Source organism: Schistocerca gregaria, chromosome X (assembly GCF_023897955.1).
Source record: "Schistocerca gregaria isolate iqSchGreg1 chromosome X, iqSchGreg1.2, whole genome shotgun sequence".
NCBI classification, from domain to species: domain Eukaryota; kingdom Metazoa; phylum Arthropoda; class Insecta; order Orthoptera; family Acrididae; genus Schistocerca; species Schistocerca gregaria.
In genome coordinates, this window is record NC_064931.1 from 518888513 (window position 1) to 518903814 (window position 15302).

The 15302-nt window shown below is 42.7% G+C and overlaps 1 protein-coding gene across 1 annotated transcript in view; it reads right to left on the reverse strand.

Moving 5' to 3' along the window:
- The window catches only part of LOC126298210 (regucalcin-like), a 403275-nt gene that overhangs the window by 106567 nt on the left and 281406 nt on the right, over positions 1 to 15302 (reverse strand). The window lies entirely within an intron of this gene.

Here is a 15302-nt window from a genome sequence, read left to right on the forward strand (position 1 = left end):
GTTAATACAGCGGCTCTGGTAGCAAGCCCAAAAGGAACTCGATTAAATTCAAACAGGTTCCAGTCCATGCAAAAGGTGGTCACATGCTTACACTGTTCGGCCAAAGGGATCTGGTAATATGCTTGGTTGAGGTCAACTACTATGAACCAGTTAGCCACAGAAAACCAGATAAATGCATTATGTAGATTGGGTAAGGGTACTGACTCGAGAACTACCTCTTCATTAAGCCTATGATAATCAATAACTACTCTGAAATCATTGCCCTTACCCTTTGGAACCTTGAAAACTGGGGAAGAATAGGCGGACGAGGAAGGTGTAATTACACCTTCACTAAGCATATTATCTATTTTGTGCCTCAAAATCTTATGTTTTGGAGGAGATAGCATACAGGGTGACTGCCTGACAGGGGAAAATTCTTTTAAACGAATCTGATATGCCAGAACCTGAGTGGCTCCCAAACGATCACATAGTAACTCGGGGAACTCCTCCAAAACCTTCCCCAGTTGAACACCTTGTTGTAAGGATAAGCTAGTTAAATCAAATCGCTGGCTCCCATGGATCACCATAGCGAATCCTGGTCTTCTAATACGCCGTTCACATTCACAGAGACTAAACCTCTGCCCAAGAGCAAACTTGAAGAAAAGGTATGACCTGAACAATCTAATATCATACCTGTCTGATAAAGTCACATCCCAGAATTAAGTCAAATGGTAAATCTTTGACTAAAGCAAAACATAGAGGCCAGGAAAATCCGCCTACACAATGGCTGCCCCGAACCCAGCCCTGCAGAGGTAAACCATTGGCCATTAGCGACCCAACATCTCTGAGCAGGACCCGGTACTGTCCCAAGCTTTAAAATATGACAAAATTCCAAAAACCACTCAAGATCCAACAAGGAAAACGAGCTTCCCGAATCAAGCAGTGCACAGATCGGTTCTCTACCTACTCTGGAACAAATATAGGGTGACGCTGTCAAGGATGGAGGTGCTATCCGCGCGCACCAAGATTTGTTCTTAAGTAAGGGCTTGCGGCTGATCTTCTGGCGTCATTTATCTGAACGCTTTAACCGTGGTAGGGAACAATCTCGGACCAAATGGCCTACAGCGCCACACCCGTAACATTGCCGAGGTTGCCCTTTATTAATTCTACTCACTTCCATCCCATTGGCCCCCTCACTTCTAGGTTCCTTATCAACCTTTGGCTGCAACTGCTGCGTTTCACCCTTAATCTGTAAGGCCGAAACGGTCACTATGGTTTTCCTAAGTTCCTACCAAGTAGACTGACAACCACTGAAAACAAATTGGGCTTTATCAATGGAGCGCATACCTGCTACCACCGCTGAGACTAAATCTTGCTCAGGCATATAAATCAATAACGCCTAGGATGCTAACTGCACTCTCTCCATATACTCTGGCATCTCTTCTCCCTGCTGCTGGACCTTCCAAATATATTCACATTCCAACTGCTTGCGCACACCCGGGCTGAACCTAGTATTAATGACCTCTTGCCTTAAAATCTGAAGTGACCACTGGCCGACCATAGCCTCTGACAACAACCGCCCAAATTCTCCCACCATGTGTGAGTACAGAATTCCCAGTATCACCTGATGTGATACCCCAAATGCGTGGGCATGTCCTTCCACTTGCACTAGCAGCCATAGCACCTCTTTGATTTGTCCCAAATCCTTAAAAGCTTATTGTCTTAAATCCTTAAACGCATTAATCAATGGATTTGAAAACTTCGCAAACATATCATTATTAGATTGACCTGGCGTTTGTTTATCACCAACCATGATACCACTTTCGATTCCTTGCTCCAGCAACTTCCTACCCCCCAATTCCAAGCACGTTACTTCCAGTTGTGATGTAGTAACCAATTCCCCCAATTTCTTAACTAACTCGTTATCCAATTCATCTAACAACTTTAGTAAGGTCTGTCACTCGATTTGCAAAATGAGCAATCTGCGCCTTTAACCTTTCCAACTAATTACTACTAGGTTGCGAACCTTAAAAAAACGAGATGTTCTCTCTTAACATGTTTATAGCTTTCAATAAATTCTCAATCGCTATTTTTGTCTCACCAATAATTTCCGATGTAATTTCCACTGGCAATTGCAATGCAGCTCGCAATCGTGTTGCTAATTCGGCCACACTGCCCTCCTTTGATTTGCGCTGTATTGCTAGTTCTTACAGCAACTGCTCACGTTTCAAGAAGCCTACTCCAGGACACCTATCTGCCTCAACCGTCATCCTGTCAACCATCCTGGAATATACAAACAAGACCAAGAAACTCGATTAGAAAAATTCCACTATGCACAAACAAAATGACAACTCTATAACTAAACCAATTTATCAATCACGTCTGTTAGTCACAGAATTAAACAACGATCAGAACCATGCTCTGCTACCAGCTGGAACGGTTCTCTGATCATTTAATATTAAACGACTACGACCAAGGTGTGGATGGGGCCAAGGAATTGTCATATCAGACGTGATTCAACACATAAATAATTTATTCATAAGATACAATACATAACACCAACTATGTAAATCCTGCTTCAATGCTTACAATTGCCCAAAATGTGAGGGCCACCACTTTCGAAATGGAAAGGCTCTAATTTAAGAAACTAAAACGCCTGTTACATTTTTAAAAAATAATAATAATACAACACATAAGTAAGTGCTAAGTGAATGCACTCTTAAATCTTTAATTATTAATCACAAAGCGTGGGTTTACCACATTTAAATTCTCATTGCAATATAAAACAGAAATACATGAATTTACAACAGAGCATGGCTTCAACATTTCTACCTGGACAACCTATGGTCCTAAAACTTTCGTATTAAATTCCAGCCAATCACATTAATAACTTATAAGCATGGTTGGTAAAATACAAACGTTTGCACTACAATCAATTTTAATAATCCACAACCACACAAAAAAACAACATCAGAAGTTCGATACAGAGCATGTAACCCTGGTTATACAATCTTTCGGACCAAAATAGGCACGAGGGCCATCATAACAGAAGTGCGGTAGTAGCTTTTAGGATAGGTGCTCCCATTAGTTTAATCACTGAGTAGATATTTACTTAAGCTACGGGTAAGATAGTTAATGCAAATAGAAGCTATTTCTAAAGTTTTTATTTCCTTCCTCCCTTCTAACAAGGGGGTTTAGTAAGGTGGAAATTACACTTTGAGGAGATGCAATAGCAATCTAGTGGGCATACCTTCACGAGGACGCCATGCCACTACACACATACTAAACTAGCTGCGTATCTGCTGTTCAAGCCCAACATGAACAACACAGTTCCATATTCCTGACACCCAAATAGTCAGGATCAAAACAAAATCAAAAATCCCAAGAGTGCAAGATCCAGCATAGCTTCAGAACAGATCTTACTTCATGCGGTTGCCTTCACAAATACAGGTATCGAAATGAAAACAAGAATGTGCAACAACATTCCCTAATCAGCACAATGTTCTTCTTTAGGTCCTGGTAGCGCTAGACAATGCTGACATGCCAATGTTAATAAACCTCTAAGGCAACACCCTCCAACCGACAAGCCGAAATCAATGTGACCCCTTATCAGCTCCGTGACAGGACTCAGACCCCCAACTACTGTCAGTGCAACTGACTTAGAATAAATACAGTGAAAATAGTATGGCGGACACATATACCCAGGGATTAACAGAACACTAGAGTGAACTAGAATTAACCTTAATAATACAGCACTAGATCTTGGAAGTCAAGGAACTAACTCTCCACCCAAAATTCTGCAACCACAGGGAGGGAGGATGAACTACCAAAACATAGAAGTGCAAACGTACACAAATAACTACCAAAATACACCACTACACTGGTTATCAACGATGCGTGGAGGAATCTGCACTGTCAGAATTGCAACAGTGAACAGAACAGAGGATAGCCACAGTGGTGGCCATTAGGCGGGAAAGACGACTGGATGAACTCAATCCCAAAGGATGATCAACTTGCAACATTCACACTTAACTTCTTTTCTCCTTTCCCTCGGCGCATTTTGTCGTTTGTTCGGGACTGATGTACACAATTCTGAGCCGTTCCCAGTCGTCCCGGCAGACACCGACCCAGCCGAACTGCTCACGGACCCAAACCCTCGTCGAACGGCGGCTCCACTGCCCCATGATGGTTACTGTTTGTTTGCCTTCGTCGACACAGGCGATGATTAAACTGCCATCCGCCTCCCGCGGACAACCAATGAAGAGCGGACAGAGGGGCACAACCAAGCCAGCGTTCCTCCACAGGTAGAAGTGTGGGTTTGATAACAACATCCGTACGCGGAAGGCAGGATGTAGACGTCACTAGAACAGGCACAAAGGCCACTGCACAACAACCTCCTCCAGCGTTTTTTTTTCTTTATTGTGAGGGCTGTGAGCGGCACAATCCGCTGCTCTTCAGCTGAGTGACATGACAACTTAAAATAAGAATAAAATGTTACATACACAAGGCGATAAAGGGGAACTTAAAACAGAATAATGCGAGAAAATGGAGGTAAAAAATAGACTAACACGGAGACGTTCATGGAGGACAGTTAAAAAAAATAAAATTTACCAGAAAGTTATAAAACACAGTTGACGATTTTTCAAAACTCAGAGAAGACACTGAATGGTCATGCGCAGGTTAAAAGCCTGCCACAGTAGTAAAAACCCTCCGGAACAATACACTTAAAACCCAGTTGGAGCACACACAACGAAGAATAAAGCTGCCAGGCGTGACCTGCCCGATCGCTCCCTAACACTGTCGATTACCAAAGATATTGGTTCCACACGGCGCTCAAACGAGCCGTGGATACAGGGAAGTACACACGGCTCATATAAATTACGTTTCAATTGCCTTTTTAAACTGATTTATATTAGTAATCCTTTTCATCTCCTTGAGTCATTGGTTGCACAACTTTATTCCCTCATAGAGAATGTTTCGAGTATTTTGTTTCCCCTGGTGAAGTGAGTCCATACTGGCAAGTAATTCCAGACTATTGAAACAACTGCTGTGATGAAGTAGCGTATGGTGAGCAGTCCAAATGTATGTTAGAAGACTATCAATATCACATAGAAAACACACAAATAAATCACAATTCTCAAGAATCTGTGTGGTAAGCGCTTTCTTTGGTTTGAATTGCTATTTTTAACTGATTCGCTATGCAGTCTTCAAAGATCCTAGAAATGAAATTTCTGTAGACTTGATGAGAAGTTACACAAGCCTTGTCGTTTGTAAACCCCCAAGGAAACCAGGAAGCGAATAAGCACCTTTCGATTCAAAGGCTTTACTGAAGGTGAAAACAGAGCTGATAAGTAGATATGACGAATTTTCACTGATAATTTCGTTAGGACTAAGGAGTAGTGTAGTTCACAGGATTCCTATGGCTCAGGATAGAAATGACTTAGTGTTACACTTAGTGTTACAGAAATGTGAAATAGGAAATGTGGCCAGAGCTTCTCAGAGGGACAAGGTGTTTTCTACATGTTAGTGCTTTTGACAGTATTTGTATTCAACTTTATTACATCTTGTCACTGAATGAGTATGTAGTCTGCTTTAAATGGCATTGCTCCTTCTCACTGCGCATGCGTTTTAGACTTAGTTAGTGGAACATTCTCTTTTGAAAATACTAAAAATGCCATAGTAGCTACACAAATGTTGAAGTTATTATTAACAAGTACTACAACGAATAGATTTTAGCAGAAACCAATGTACTGAATTCGTCCTCTCACTCCAATGAAAATTTCGGAGTTCTCCATGAAATTGTGTGAAAGTATGGAAAAGTGATGTGCACAAAAATAAAGTAGAATACGAGCAAAAAATACAACACATTTCAATCGAGTAGTTCACAGATAGTTTCATAAGCAATAACATATGTACTTGAGCCTGCAGAACATGCAATGAAGCCAGATTCTGTTTATATGAAATAAAAATAGATATGTAATCACTGATTCCACACAGTATTACAGTTGTGAGAAAACGTCAAGCAGAATATGAGAAACATACTTGATATGCAATTCAAAGAATGCAATACACAGCAGAGATTGTAATCATGAACACAATGCAGTGGAAGCAGCTTCTGCGTTACACCATGTCCAATGACTGTTGGGTTTTGATGTGTGCTACATGCCAGTTCACAATGGCTGTCACATGACACCTCATGGCACTATCACTTCAGATTTTATTCACACTGTCCATCACAGCACCTCATGTCAGTTCGCTTAGTGCAGTAACGACTGGTGTAATTGAAGTTACGAGGTACCATGCTCAATTCAGTTCAAGTTATTATCATCTGCTTAACATACAGATCATATATGAATTGTCGTACAGAAACAGAGAGAAAGAGAGCAAATTATATTTTTACTTTTTATCATTTATAGGAAATAACATTGTTATTACATATATGCACAAATTTGTTGTCTTCTTTATACATACAGATTAAATAAAAATGGTTCATAGAAAAAATCAAATGATGAGACCTATCTTTTATGATGACAAAGAAATTCATCAACACTCCAGTAACTTTTGCTTAACAATAGTTTCTGTAAATCTTTTTTTAAATTTATGTAAGTTTTGAAGTTTTTTATTTCTTTAGAGAAGGCATTGAACATTATTTTTGGAAGATACATCACACTACATTTGTACAGGGCTTTCGGATGAATGTCTCTGTGATTTTTTTCCTGTTTCTGGTATCATAGTTATGTACTTGATTGCTTAGAGTAGAGATTTATTGATGCGGCTTAATAGATTCATAAATGAATAAACTGGGGAGAGTGAAAACCTGTAATTCCTTTAAGATTTCTCTACATTGTTCTCTGTGGACGAGAATGGCTCTCTGTTGGAACTTGAAACAAATTTTTTGAAAATGATGTATTCCCCTATAATATAATACCATAGCTTTTAGGGCTACATACATAAGAGTACGTTTTTGAAATATATAATGCTATTTACTAAGTTTTTTATTCAATAACTCAACAGTTTTTTCCATCTTAAATTGTCATCTAACCATACATCTGACACATATTTGTTCTATTATACAGTTCACTATCTCTACTTATGTTATTTTTTACTTTGTTTCTAATTCATCCATGCGCTTTTTTGTCATTTAAAATTAAATAGTTGTCCCTGAACCATTCTACTGTCCCATTTTTTACTGAAATTATTTTTTCTTGTATGTCGCCTTCACTCTGTCCTTTGATAAAGAGAGTTGTATCGTCTGCAGAAGTACTGATTCAGGCCTCGTTAGATGGTTTGGAAAGTCATTAATAAAAACCTAGAAGAGCAGGGCGCCTAAAACAAAATCTTGGGGTACGCTGTCACACAGATATAATTTAAAATAATTCTACACTTTTCCACAGGCAGTATAGCAATACAGCTACTCTAGTAATGGGTCATGGTTAATGAGGTGAAATGCTTTGGTTAGATCTAAAAATATGCAATCTAAAAATATGCTGAAAAAAGTCAGAATATAGTATCAGAATTGAGGAACTTGCAACGATAATATTTATTATTGGCCAAAACAAACTTCATGGGTATATTTTTGACAGTTTTTTGTGGCAAAGTACCGAGAAGTGAAACACTATTTCAAAACATTGCCATTTATTTGCAGTCGAAAATATACACACACAAACAAATCAAACAATATTTATGAGGGAATAAATAGAGTCTGTCTACCTTATCCAACCATTTTTCTAATGTAACTAATAACTTCATAAAAACAGTATTTTTTTCCTTCATTAGAGCCAACTTTTCACTTAAAATGTTCTGTTATTGTAAAACCTAAATAATTTCTCACTTTCTGGTATGTGACTCCACTTGTGGAAGAATACTCAATGAAAAAATGCCCATGTCGACATGAAACCTCTGCAATTTGATATGAAACCAGAGCACAATAATAAATAAAAATTTAGAAGAGACAGAAGTACAAATTCCACTCTTATAGCAAAATAAGCGCAGCGAAACACACAATTCACTGCTATAAAATTAGCTTCCGACCTAAGCAGACGACATTGTCGTTAAAACTTTCCTCCCAAGAAACCTAGAGGCGCTGTGACATGATGGTCTGTGTGAATTGGCGTTAAAACACAATTATTTCAGCTTGATAATGGCTACATGGTTGAAACTGTAATATTTTGCTTCACAACTAATAATTTTACAGTAAAAAAGGCCACAATTTCACCGAAATTTTTCATATCTGTAAACCTCATCTACGAGAATTTAATCTTAGTTTTTCTCTTCATCTACATCTACATCCACACTCCACAAGCCACCTGACAGCGTGTGGCGGAGAGTACCTTGAGTGCCTCTATCGGTTCTCCCTTCTATTCCACTCTCATATTGTTTGCGACAAGAAAGATTGTCGGTATGCCTCTGTGTGGGTTCTAGTATCTCTGATTTTATACTCATGGTCTCTTTGTGAGATGTACGTAGGAGGGAGCAATATACTGCTTGACACCTCGGTGAAGGTATGTTCTCAAAACTTCAACAAAAGCCCGTACCGAGCTACTGAGCATCTCTCTTGCAGAGTCTTCCACTGGAGTTTATCTATCAGCTCCGTAACACTTTCGCGATTACTAAATTACCCTGTAACAAATCGCACTGCTCTCCATTGGATCTTCTCTATCTCTTCTATCAACTCTATCTGGTACAGATCCCACACTAGTGAGCAGTATTCAAGCAGTTGGCGAACAAGTGTACTGTAACCCACTTCCTTTGTTTTTGGACTGCATTTCTTTAAGGTTACTTCCAATGAATCTCAGTCTGGCATCTGCTTCACCGATGATTGATTTTATATGGTCATTCCATTTTAAATCACTCCTAATGCCTACTCCCTCCTAATGCCTACTCACTCCTAATGCCCATTACTCGGTTGGTCACAGCCAGTGTGCTCCCTGCCGCCGTTGGATAAGCAGCTGCCAGCTGCAAGTCGTATACTCTTAGCTCACTTATTGCTACATTTTTTAATTCTTAATTTCTTTGCGTGTTTTTGGTACTTGCATTGTTTAATTCATAAATTTCGGGCGTATTATAGTATTTGATAGTTGTAGCATCGCGTTTTAGTACCTGAATAGTGTAAAATCGCGTAGTATACTTCCGCCGCCGAGCAGTGTGTCAGCAGTGCTCAAGTAGCAGCATTACTGCATTTACTAGGCAATCTTGTATTTTAATAACCGTTTAAATTTTGTGTCGAATTGTTTGTGCTCTCTGTAGATGAGTTCAGATGTTCTTTGCACAACAGTTTTTGGCATTGATAGGGACTGCAACTGTTGTGTTCGGATGCAGGCTGAGTTGGCATCTCTTCACTCCCAGCTTCAGGTAGTTTTGGCTTCAGTCACACAGCTTGAGGCTGTTGCCAATGGGCATCACTGTGGGGGTCCAGATGGGGGTTTGTCGGGTATGGCCAGCTCGTCCCACGCATCCCCCGATCGGACTAGGACTGTGGCTGCCTGGGATACTGCCCACATTGAGGCTGATCCCTCACCTATGGTAGAGTGGGACGTCGTTTCGAGGTGTGGCAGGGGGCGAAAGACATTCCGGATGGCTGAACGGAAGGCCTCTCCAGTTTGCCTGACGAACCCGTTTCAGGCTCTGTCTCAGGCTGATACTGACCTTTGGCCGGAGATGGCTGCTTGTCCTGTTCCAGAGGTTTCCCCTCAGTCTGCAAGATCCGGACGGTCACAGAGGGTGGGCTTACTGGTAGTTGGGAGCTCCAACGGAGGCGTGTAATGGGGCCCCTTAGGGATATGGCAGCAAGAGAAGGGAAGAAAACCAAAGTGCACTTCGTGCGCATACCGGGGGGAGGGGAGTCATTCCAGATGTGGAAAGGGTCCTTCTGGATGCCATGAAGGGTACAGGGTGCACCCATCTGCAAGTGGTCGCTCATGTCGGCACCAATGATGTGTGTCGCTATGGATCGGAGGAAATCCTCTCTGGCTTCCGCCGGCTATCTGATTTGGTGAAGACTGCCAGTCTCGCTAGTGGGATGAAGGCAGAGCTCACCATTTGCAGCTTCGTCGACAGGACTGACTGCAGACCTTTGGTACAGAGACGAGTGGAGGGTCTGAATCAGAGGCTGAGACGGTTCTGCGACCATGTGGGTTGCAGATTCCTCGACTTGCGCCATAGGGTGGTGGGCTTTCGGTTTCCGCTGGATAGGTCAGGTGTCCACTACACGCAGCAAGCGGCTACACGAGTAGCAGGGGTTGTGTAGCGTGGACTGGGCGGTTTTTATAGGTTAGATGGCCTTGGGAAAGTACAGAAAGGGTAACAGCCTCAAAGGGGGCGGGGCAAAGTCAGGACATGTGGGGACCAAGCAGCAATCGGTATTGTAATTGTAAATTGTCGAAGCTGCAATGGTAAAGTACCGGAACTTCAAGCGCTGATAGAAAGCACCGAAGCTGAAATCGCTATAGGTACTGAAAGCTGGCTGAAGCCAGGGATAAATTCTGCAGAAATTTTTACAAACGCACAGACAGTGTTTAGAAAGGATAGATTGCATGCAACCGGTAGTGGCGTGTTTGTCACTGATAGTAGTTGTTTATCCTGTAGTGAAGTAGAACTGGATAGTTCCTGTGAATTGTTATGGGTGGAGGTTACACTCAACAACCAAGCTAGGTTAATAGTTGGCTCCTTTTACCGACCTCCCGACTCAGCAACATTAGTGGCAGAACAACTGAGAGAAAATTTGGAATACATTTCACATAATTTTTTTCAGAATGTTATAGCCTTAGGCGGAGATTTCAATTTACCAGATATAGACTAGGACACTAAGATGTTTAGGACGGGTGGTAGGGACAGAGCATCGAGTGACGTTATACTCAGAGCACTATCCAAAAAAATACCTCGAGCAATTCAACAGAGAACCGACTCGTGGAGATAACATCTTGGGCCTACTGATAACAAACAGACCCGAACTTTTCAACTCTGTAAGTGCAGAACAGGGAATCAGTGATCATAAGGCCGTTCCAGCATCCCTGAATATGGAAGTTAATATGAATATAAAAAAAGGGAGGAAGGTTTATCTGTTTAGAAAGAGTAATAGAAGGTAGATTTCAGGCTTATACCTCCCGAGGAGATCACGAATGTAAAATTAAAGAGATTCGAGCGCGCACGGAGGGTTTCAGACAGTTGTACTTCCCGCGAACCATACGCGACTGGAACAGAAAAGGGACTTAATGACAGTGGCATGTAAAGTGCCCTCCGCCACACACCGTTGGGTGGCTTGCGGAGTATAAATGTAGATGTAGATGTAATTTATTGAATTAACTGCTTCCAGTTGCTGACCTATTATATTGTAGCTAAATGATAAAGGATCTTTCTTTCTATGTATTCGCAGCACATTACACTTGTCTACATTGAGATTCAGTTGCCATTCCCTACACCATACGTCAATTCGTTGCAGATCCTCCTGCATTTCAGTACAATTTTCCATTGTTACAACCTCTCGATATACTACAGCATCATCCGCGAAAAGCCTCAGTGAACTTCTGATCTTATCCACAAGGTAATTAATTTCTATATATTGTGAATAGGAACGGTGTTACAGCACTCTCCTGCGGCACACCTGAAATTACTCTTACTTTGGAATGTCCATTAAGAATGACATGCTGCGTTCTATTATCTAGGAACTCTTCAGTCCAATCACACAATTGGTCTGATAGTCCATATGCTCTTACTTTGTTCGTTAAAAGACTGTGGGGAACTGTATCAACCGAGCTTGCGGAAGTCAAGAAGCACGGCATCTACTTGGGAACCCATGTCTATGGCCCTCTGTGTCTCGTGTACGAATAGTGTGAGCTGGGATTCACACGATCGTCTTTTTCGAAACCCATGCTGATTCCTACAGAATATATTTCTAGTCTCCAGAAAAGTCATTATACTCGAACATAATTTGTGTTCCCAAATTCTACAACTGATCTACGTGGAAGATATAGGGCTATAGTTCTGTACATCTTTTCGACGTCCCTTCTTGAAAACGGGGATGACCTGCGCCCTTTTCCAATCTTTTGGAATGCTACGCTCTTCTACACACCTACGGTACACCGCTGCAAGAAGGGAGGCATTTTCTTCGTGTGCTCTGTGTAAAATGAACTGGTATCTCATCAGGTCCAGCTTCCTTTTCTCTTTTGAGCGATTTCAGTTCTTTTTACATCCCTCTGTCATATATTTCCATATCTACCATTCTGTCATCTGTGCGACAATCTATAGAAGATACTACAGTGCACTCTTCATCTGTGAAACAGCTTTGGGAAAAGACATTTAGTATTTCGGCCTTTAGTCTGTCATCCTCTGTTTCAGTATCATTTTGGTCACAGAGTGTCTGGACATTTTGTTTTGATCCACCTACCGCTTTGGCATAAGACCAGAATTTCTTAGGATTTTCTGCCAAGTCAGTACATAGAACTTTACTTTCGAATTCATTGAACGCTTCTCGCATAGCCCTCCTCACACTACATTTAGCTTCGAGTAATTTTTGTTTGTCTGCAAGGCTTTGGCTATGTTTATGTTTGCTGTGAAGTTCCCTTTGCTTCCGCAGCAGTTTTATAACTCGGTTGTTGTACCATGGTGGCTCTTTTCCATCTCTTACGATCTTGCTTAGCACATACTCATCTAATGCATTTTGTACGATGGTTTTGAACTTTGTCCACTGATCCTCAACACTATCAGTACTTGAGACAAAACTTTTGTGTTGAGCCGTCAAGTACTTTGAAATCTGCTTTTTGTCACTTTTGCTGAACAGAAAAATCTTCCTAGCTTTTTTAATATTTTTATTTATGGCTGAAATCACCGATGCTGTAGCCGCTTTATGATCGCTGATTCCCTGTTCTGCGTTAACTGTTTCAAATAGTTCGGGCCTGTTTGTCACCAGAAGGTCTAATATGTTATCGTCACGAGTCGGTTCTCTGTTTAACTGCTCAAGGTAGTTTTCAGATAATGCACTTAAAAAAATTTCATTGGCTTCTTTGTCCCTGCCAACAGTTATAAACGTTTCAGTCTCCCAGTCTATATCTGGTAAATTAAAATCTCCACCCAAAACTATAACATAGCCAGGAAAACTACTCGAAATATTTTCTAAATTTTCCTTCAGGAGTTCTGCCGCAACAGCCTATATAGACATCCAATCACCATGTTTGAGCTTGCTTTAACCGTGACGTTCACCCAATTATTTCATATTTCGTACCTCCGTCAATTTCCTTCGATACTATTGCACTTTTTATCGCTATAAACACGCCTTCCCCTTCACTGTCCAGCCTGTCTCTGAAATATACACTCCTGGAAATTGAAATAAGAACACCGTGAATTCATTGTCCCAGGAAGGGGAAACTTTATTGACACATTCCTGGGGTCAGATACATCACATGATCACACTGACAGAACCACAGGCACATAGACACAGGCAATAGAGCATGCACAATGTCGGCACTAGTACAGTGTATATCCACCTTTCACAGCAATGCAGGCTGCTATTCTCCCATGGAGACGATCGTAGAGATGCTGGATGTAGTCCTGTGGAACGGCTTGCTATGCCATTTCCACCTGGCGTCTCAGTTGGACCAGCGTTTGTGCTGGACGTGCAGACCGCGTGAGACGACGCTTCATCCAGTCCCAAACATGCTCAACGGGGGACAGATCCGGAGATCTTGCTGGCCATGGTAGTTGACTTACACCTTCTAGAGCACGTTGGGTGGCACGGGATACATGCGGAAGTGCATTGTCCTGTTGGAACAGCAAGTTCCCTTGCCGGTCTAGGAATGGTAGAACGATGGGTTCGATGACGGTTTGGATGTACCGTGCACTGATCAGTGTCCCCTCGACGATCACCAGAGGTGTACGGCCAGTGTAGGAGATCGCTCCCCACACCATGATGCCGGGTGTTGGCCCTGTGTGCCTCGGTCGTATGCAGTCCTGATTGTGGCGCTCACCTGCACGGCGCCAAACACGCATACGACCATCATTGGCACCAAGACAGAAGCGACTCTCATCGCTGAAGACGACACGTCTCCATTCGTCCCTCCATTCACGCCTGTCGCGACACCACTGGAGGCGGGCTGCACGATGTTGGGGCGTGAGCGGAAGACGGCCTAACGGTGTGCGGGACCGTAGCCCAGCTTCATGGAGACGGTTGCGAATGGTCCTCGCCGATACCCCAGGAGCAACAGTGTCCCTAATTTGCTGGGAAGTGGCGGTGCGTTCCACTACGGCACTGCGTAGGATCCTACGGTCTTGGCGTGCATCCGTGCGTCGCTGCGGTCCGGTCCCAGGTCGACGGGCACGTGCACCTTCCGCCGACCACTGGCGACAACATCGATGTACTGTGGAGACCTCACGCCACACGTGTTGAGCAATTCGGCGGTACATCCACCCGGCCTCCCGCATGCCCACTATACGCCCTCGCTCAAAGTCCGTCAACTGCACATACGGTTCACGTCCACGCTGTCGTGGCATGCTACCAGTGTTAAAGACTGCGATGGAGCTCCGTATGCCACGTCAAACTGGCTGACACTGACGGCGGCGGTGCACAAATGCTGCGCAGCTAGCGCCATTTGACAGCCAACACCGCGGTTCCTGGTGTGTCCGCTGTGCCGTGCGTGTGATCATTGCTTGTACAGCCCTCTCGCAGTGTCCGGAGCAAGTATGGTGGGTCTGACACACCGGTGTCAATGTGTTCTTTTTTCCATTTCCAGGAGTGTACATTCCAATCTGAGTTTAGAATATCATTACTGGTTACATATTGCTTCAGCCAACTTTCTGTCCCTAGTACTATGTGGGCATTGTGACCGTTTATTAATGAGAGCAGTTCTGAGACCTTTCTATAGACATTCCTGCAGTTTACTATTACCACATTAATATTGTCATTCGCTGTTGCGTTTTGCCTACTGCTACCTTGTCGTGTCTCAGGAGGCATCTTGTCGGGCCTAGGGAGGGAATTCTCTAACCTAAAAAAAACCACATGTGCACTCCACACGTACATTTCCCTTGTACCCGCTTGCTGCGTGTAGTGCACGCCTGACCTATTCAGGGAGACCCTAAATTTCTCCACCCAATAGTGGAGGTCGAGAAATTTGCACCCCAGATCTAAGCAGAATCGTCTGAGCCTCTGGTTTAAGCCTTCAACTCGGCTCCAAACCAGAGGACCGCGATCGGTTCTGCGAACGACACTACAAATAGTTATCTAAGATTCCAACCCACGAGCGAGGCTTTCTGCCTTCACCAACTCCGCCAACCACCTGTATGAATTGAGGATGACCTCTGAACCCAGACGGCAGGAGTCATTGGTGCTGATATGA